Source organism: Arachis hypogaea, chromosome 1, assembly GCF_003086295.3.
Source record: "Arachis hypogaea cultivar Tifrunner chromosome 1, arahy.Tifrunner.gnm2.J5K5, whole genome shotgun sequence".
NCBI classification, from domain to species: domain Eukaryota; kingdom Viridiplantae; phylum Streptophyta; class Magnoliopsida; order Fabales; family Fabaceae; genus Arachis; species Arachis hypogaea.
This window is the reverse complement of record NC_092036.1, coordinates 17,857,449-17,863,755: the sequence shown is the minus strand read 5'-3', so window position 1 is coordinate 17,863,755 and position 6,307 is coordinate 17,857,449.

Below are 6,307 nucleotides of genomic sequence, written 5' to 3'. Positions count from 1 at the left end.
GCCAACTGAGCAAACAAATACTTGAGAGGTCCACAAGCACATTTCAAGGTGATACAGTGGTGAACCCAAGAGAAGATTGCAAGGCTATTCAATTAAGGAGTGGTAAAGTAGTTGATTCTGAGACCAAGGTCAATGAAGAGCTAGTTGAAAAGGATGCTCCAGAGGAGAAGAAGGAAGAAGTTGAGCACGCCCCTCCAAAGCGTGCGGACAATCCATTCCTAGACTCTCTTGACACTTATCCTACACTGCCAAAGGCTCCTGAGTACAAGCCTAAGATGCCATATCCTCAGAGACTTCAAAAGGAGACCAAGGACAAGCAGTTTTCAAAGTTCTTAGAAATCTTCAGAAAGTTACAAATCAATATTCCTTTTGCTGAGGTTTTGGAGCAAATTCCTATCTATGCCAAATTCATGAAGGAGCTGTTGTCAAAGAAAAAACGTTTAAAGGGAGATGAGACAGTAGTCATGACTAAGGAATGTAGTGCTGTCATTCAGAATAACTTGCCAAGGAAGATGCCAGATCCAGGGAGCTTTCAAATTCCATGCACCATTGAGAGCACAACCTTTGAGAAAGCCCTATGTGATCTAGGGGCAAGCATAAATCTAATGCCCCTATCTGTGATGAAGAAACTGCAAATACAAAAGGCACAACCCACAAAGATAGCATTGCAGATGGCAGATAAATCTATGAAGCTTGCATATGGATTAGTGGAGAATATCTTAGTCAAAGTGGATAAGTTCTTCCTCCCAGCAGACTTTGTGATTCTTGATACAGGAGAAGATGAGAATGCCTCTATAATTCTAGGAAGACCATTTCTAGCCACTGGAAGAGCTCTGGGTTGATGTAGAAGTGGGTGAATTAGTGCTTAGAGTGCATAATGAGCAACTGGTCTTTCATGTCTTCAAAGATATACATCCAACAGGTGAGGAAGAGATGTGCATGCAGGCTGAGCTTATTGATCCAAACCTTCAAAAACTGCCTGATGATACACAGCAGAATCTGCAGCTCAAACCTCCCTTGGTAACAGTCAATAAAATTCCTCCTGACATCAAACCTAAATTTGGTGTTGGGAATGCATCATCTACCAAGGAAGAGGTTCCCAAAAAGAAGAAAGTACCTAGAGGATGGAGAAACAAAAAGATCCCCACTGAAGGTTTCTCCCCAAGAATGAAGGTAGTGTTGACCAGCAATCCAGCATGGGTTTATACAGTAATCAGAATCCTTTCTCTGGAGCATATCGAGCTACGTTATGGAGACACAGGAAAGAAGCTCAAAGTAAGGGGTGAAGAGCTGAGCACCTATGATCCTCCTCCTTAGAGGAGCTGACCGTCAAGCTAATGACGATAAAAAAGCATTTGTCGGGAGGCAACCCGATAATTTCGTATCCTGCACTATTTTTCGTAGTAGTTTTTTTCTTAGTTATTTTATTTTTATTGAGTTCTTACTAATTTTCTGATCATGCAGCTATGTTCTCCCAGGAACCGAACACCTCAAGCTATATAAAAAAAATGCCACGCGACGTGACCGCATCAGCGACGCGTCCGCATCGCAAGGAGAGGGGAGAAAATAAAAACGAACAGAGAGTCATGCTGGAGCGTGGCTGGAGGCGTGCCAGTGGCACAAATCTCCCCACGCGACCGTATCACCGATGCGTTCGCGTCATTCCCTTCTGAAGCCACTCACGCGATCGCATGCCCCACGCGATCGCGTCACCCCAAATTTGGCAAATATATAAATTCGAACAGAGAGTTGTGCAGGTGCGAGGCTACACTCGCGCCAAAAGCATAACATGGGTCACGCGTTCGCGTGACCGACGCGACCGCATCAACTAAATTAAAGCGCAATCATGCAAACGCGTGCCCTACGCGGCTGCATCGCTTACGCCGCCCAGTTTTCTCTCTCTCTCCCAATCCTTATTCTCCCTTATTCTTTTATCCTTTTATTTTTCTTTCTTCATAATAATTTATCTATTTCTGTTTTCAGTTCTTCTTTGCTTGAGGACAAGCAAAACTTTGAAGTTTGGTGTTGACGCTTTGCTTAGAAAATTTCCATTTATTCCCATGGCACCAAAAGGGAGGCGAATCATTTTCACGGAGGAGCACAACCTGAAGAATTAAGCAACCGCTAGGATAACTAAGGTGGTTGAGTTCCTTTCATTTTTATTCCTCCCCTCTTTTTTCTATGTTATGTTCTGGCTTTCTGCTATTTTGCTTTGTTTGTTGCATGATCTTTTATTAGTTAAGATTCTAGGACTAGTTTTTTTTTAATTTCTTTAATGCTGAAAAGATGTTTCATGTACCACTCACTGAACTTGAATCTAAAAAGAAAAGAAAAAGAAGTGATGTATTGCATGAGAAATTGAGTTTAATTCTAAGAATAGTCTTATTTACTTAAATGTGGTGGTATTTTCTGTGATTTTTGAATGCATGATATGAACAGTGCATATTTGAATTTGAATCAAGAGATGTTGATGTATAAGGAATAGGAATTTAGAGAATTATTATGCCTTCTCTGAAATAAATAAAAAATTTAATCCTTGAAGCAAAAGAAACAGCGAAAAAAATAAAATAAAATAAAAGCAAGGTCCAAGGCTTTGAGCATCAATGACTAGGGAGGTCAGACATGATTAAAAGCTCAAAGAGTTGTTTCCCTAGTCATATGCTTGTGGTGTGATTGTGTCAAGTAATCCTTGAGACAGAACACCTAGAGTCGAGATCAATTACATTTAACAGAGTATGCCAAAGACTTTGAGCACCACTGTCTGGGAGTAACTGAAAAAAAAATCAGAACTCAAAGAGAGTTCCCCAGTTAAGTGCTTGTGGTGTTTCTGTGTCAAGTAATCCTTGAGACAAAACATTTAAAGTCACGGCTAGGCTCAAGGTGCAAAGCACCAAGGAAAAATAAATTAAAGTAAATTTGTTGTGTTCAAGGATTAAACTGAATTACAAAAGATCAGAGAATTCATAATATTATCCGGATTCTAATTCCAGATGACAGTGACATTCTTCTGATTCAAAGGAGAGTGAGATGCCAAACCTATTCAGGATTACAGTTATAAACCCCACTATAAAAAGAGACATGATCTTAATCGAACTCTCATTCTCATGCAAATTCACATCCTAAGCCTATATTAGTTTTGGTTGCTTGAGGACAAGCAACAGTTTAAGTTTGGTGTTGTGATGCGTGAGCATCTTATCTATCTTTTCCTAGTGAATTTGCATCTAAATTGTTGAGTTTAATTTAGAATTAATTATATTTTAGCCACTATGGATGCTATTTTGAGTTTTGTGCAATTTTATTTATTTGAGGCAGCATTCGGAGGGATTTGATGAAGTTTCTGCAGAGAAAAAGAAGAAACCAAAGAGATGACCAGCAAAGACCGACGCGGACGCATGGCTCACGCGACCACGCGGAATGGAGAAATTGCAATGACACGATCGCGTGCCTGATGCGAACGCGTGGACTGGAATCTGCACAAATGACGCGAACGCGTGGATGACGCGGACGCGTCACATGCGCGATCTGCAAAAATACAAATGACGCTAGTTACGATTTTTGGACTGTTTTTGACCCAATTTCCGGCCCAGAAAATACATATTAGAAGCTGCAGAATGGACAATTCAAGTGGTCCCCACCCATAAACTGAAAATCTGTTAATTAATTCGAATTTAAATTCAAAACTTATCTTTTAGGAAAAGATATTATTTTTAATTTTTGATTTTTAAACCTATTAGAATTAGTAATAAATAGAAACTCTGTACATTTAGACAGGTACGAGGTTGTTACCAGAACCCTTATTTTTCTTCTCTGAACCATGAGCAACTAATCCTTCATTGTTAAGGTTAGGAGCTCTGTCTATTTGTAATGGATTAATTCGTTTGATCTTTCTAATTTATTCATGTTTTGATTTATATTTCAATAATTTTTTTCGCTCTTAATTTAATGAATATTGGGTGGAACGAAAATATGACCCATGTTCCAATTGAGTTCTTGTAAAACTTGGAAAAACTCTTTACTTGAACAACAGCTTGGAAACATATTATCCTAAATTTTAATTATTTGGATTTAATGGGATACGTGACATATAATCCCCTTATTTTTGGGTAATTAGAATTTTTGTAGCATATAAACTGAAAATTGATTTTTATCCCCTAATTAGAATTAATTGACCAAGGAATTGGCGGTTAATGAATTTTAGAGGAGACTAGGAAGGTCTAAGGAATTAGGGCCTAGTCACATATAGTTTGCCATGAAATTATATCTTGCATGATTAAATTAGTTAGTAATAAAAATTAATCCGGAAAAATAGATAACTCTGAAACCTTAACTATCTTCTCATTATATTATTCCCAACTTATTTATTTGTCTGTGTCTAATGCTTTTTGAACACCAAAACATTCTTTTCTGCTTGCCTAACTAATTCTATCAAATACTATTGTTGCTTAATTTATCAATCCTCGTGGGATCGACCCTTACTCACGTAAGGTATTACTTGGTACGACCCGGTGCACTTGCCGGTTAGTAAGTGTGGGTTATAAATTCCGCATCAACTGCTTTAATGCAATGTTAATAAGTTGCTCTGATGGTTTTTATAGTTAGCCACTTATGCACAAAATCCTCAGCCTTAAGACCCATTTTAGCTAGTGCTGCAACGGCATGTCTACAAGGCATTCCTATGTACAATGACGAATTGATGCAGAATCAGAAAAAGATATGGACAGAGAGTGATAAACCAAAAATTATAACAACTAAATAATTATCCAATAACTATATAACCAGACTTACTAGTCAACTGCCATACATTACATGTACATGTCCTCTTGTGAAGATTCACACCCACTTTATGGTTTTGGGAATGAACCTCAAAGAGGACTCTTTCCGAATCACCAGCCCATATAGATCTCTATTTATGACTCTTAGGCTTGATAAATTGATCCAACTTCTTATGTTGGACTGGTGCAAGTGGTCTAATGTGAGCCTCCAACTTCTTCTTGTGCGTTGCCATCTTTCTCATTATGTAGCACCGCAGCCCTTCACACATGGTTAGAATAAGCTTTTCCCTATGCTCCACAATCTTTGCATCCCATACTTCTTACATATTATTAGTTATGTTGTCCACTTTCAGCCCATGACTAAAGTACGCCTTACACCATACAGCTGGCTCAAATTTTTACATATACTCCCATGCTGGTGCACTTACTCGCTTTAACTTCTCCATCGCAGCAACTAATTCGATGTGTGTGGTGCACCTTGCACATTCCCAAACCAATTGCTTCATCTTTTCATCTTTGATGTGCTTGATGAAGTTCTTCCAGATATGTAGTACACAATTCATGTGGTGAGCTCTCAGAAATATCTCCTTCAAGGCCAATGCCAACCCCTGTATCAGTCCAATGACATGATATGATTAAAAAATTCTAATTAGTAATGAACCACACTTCAAATGCTAAGACTCAAATTAAAGTAACTCAAATTAAATACAATATCTAATCAAGGAGCTGCCATACAACATATTTAATTATCAATTGATGATGAATGAAACAGAGTCTTAGCTAACATAAAAATTAATTTATCAACTAATAAACTGAAAAATAAAAAAAGTTTTATCTTAATGGAACATAGTAACCAACCAAAGCAGAGCGCAGAATTATATATAATTATGATCAAATCCATAGTAGATTAGTACAAGTCTATGATACACAACAGAGTACATCATACATAAGTATTCAACACAAGTAACTAATTAGCAGGGTTTATAGTTGACCTTTTGTTGATCAGAGATAAAATTCAGTCCCAACTCAGTGCAATCCCCTAGATCCTACTTCAATATTGACAAAAACCAGCCCCAAGTGTCTTTACATTCGTTCAAAACCACAGCATATGCAATGACAAAAAAGTGGTTGTTGGCATCTTGCCCCACTGCAAATAATAGCTGTCCACCATAGTAACCTTTGAGGAAGCACTTGTCCAACCCGATTAGAGGCCTGCACCCATCTTTGAACCCCATTTTACATGCATCCAAACTTATATACAATTTGTTGAACAGTGGCAGTGACTCTGGTTGAGCTTTGACATCAATCATAGCTGTGCTCCTTGGATTACTCCTGTATAGTTCCATCAGATAGTCGTTGAGCTTTCCATACTGAGCTTGTTCGTTGCCTATAACTATCTCTCTGGCAACCTTCAATCCCCTGCTTATCATTTTCTCACTAAAATGTACATTGTACTCCTCAATCATATACTCCCTGGCCTATTTAGACTTTAACTCAGGCTGAGTCAGTAGCCTCTTCACCAACTTTGATGTCAC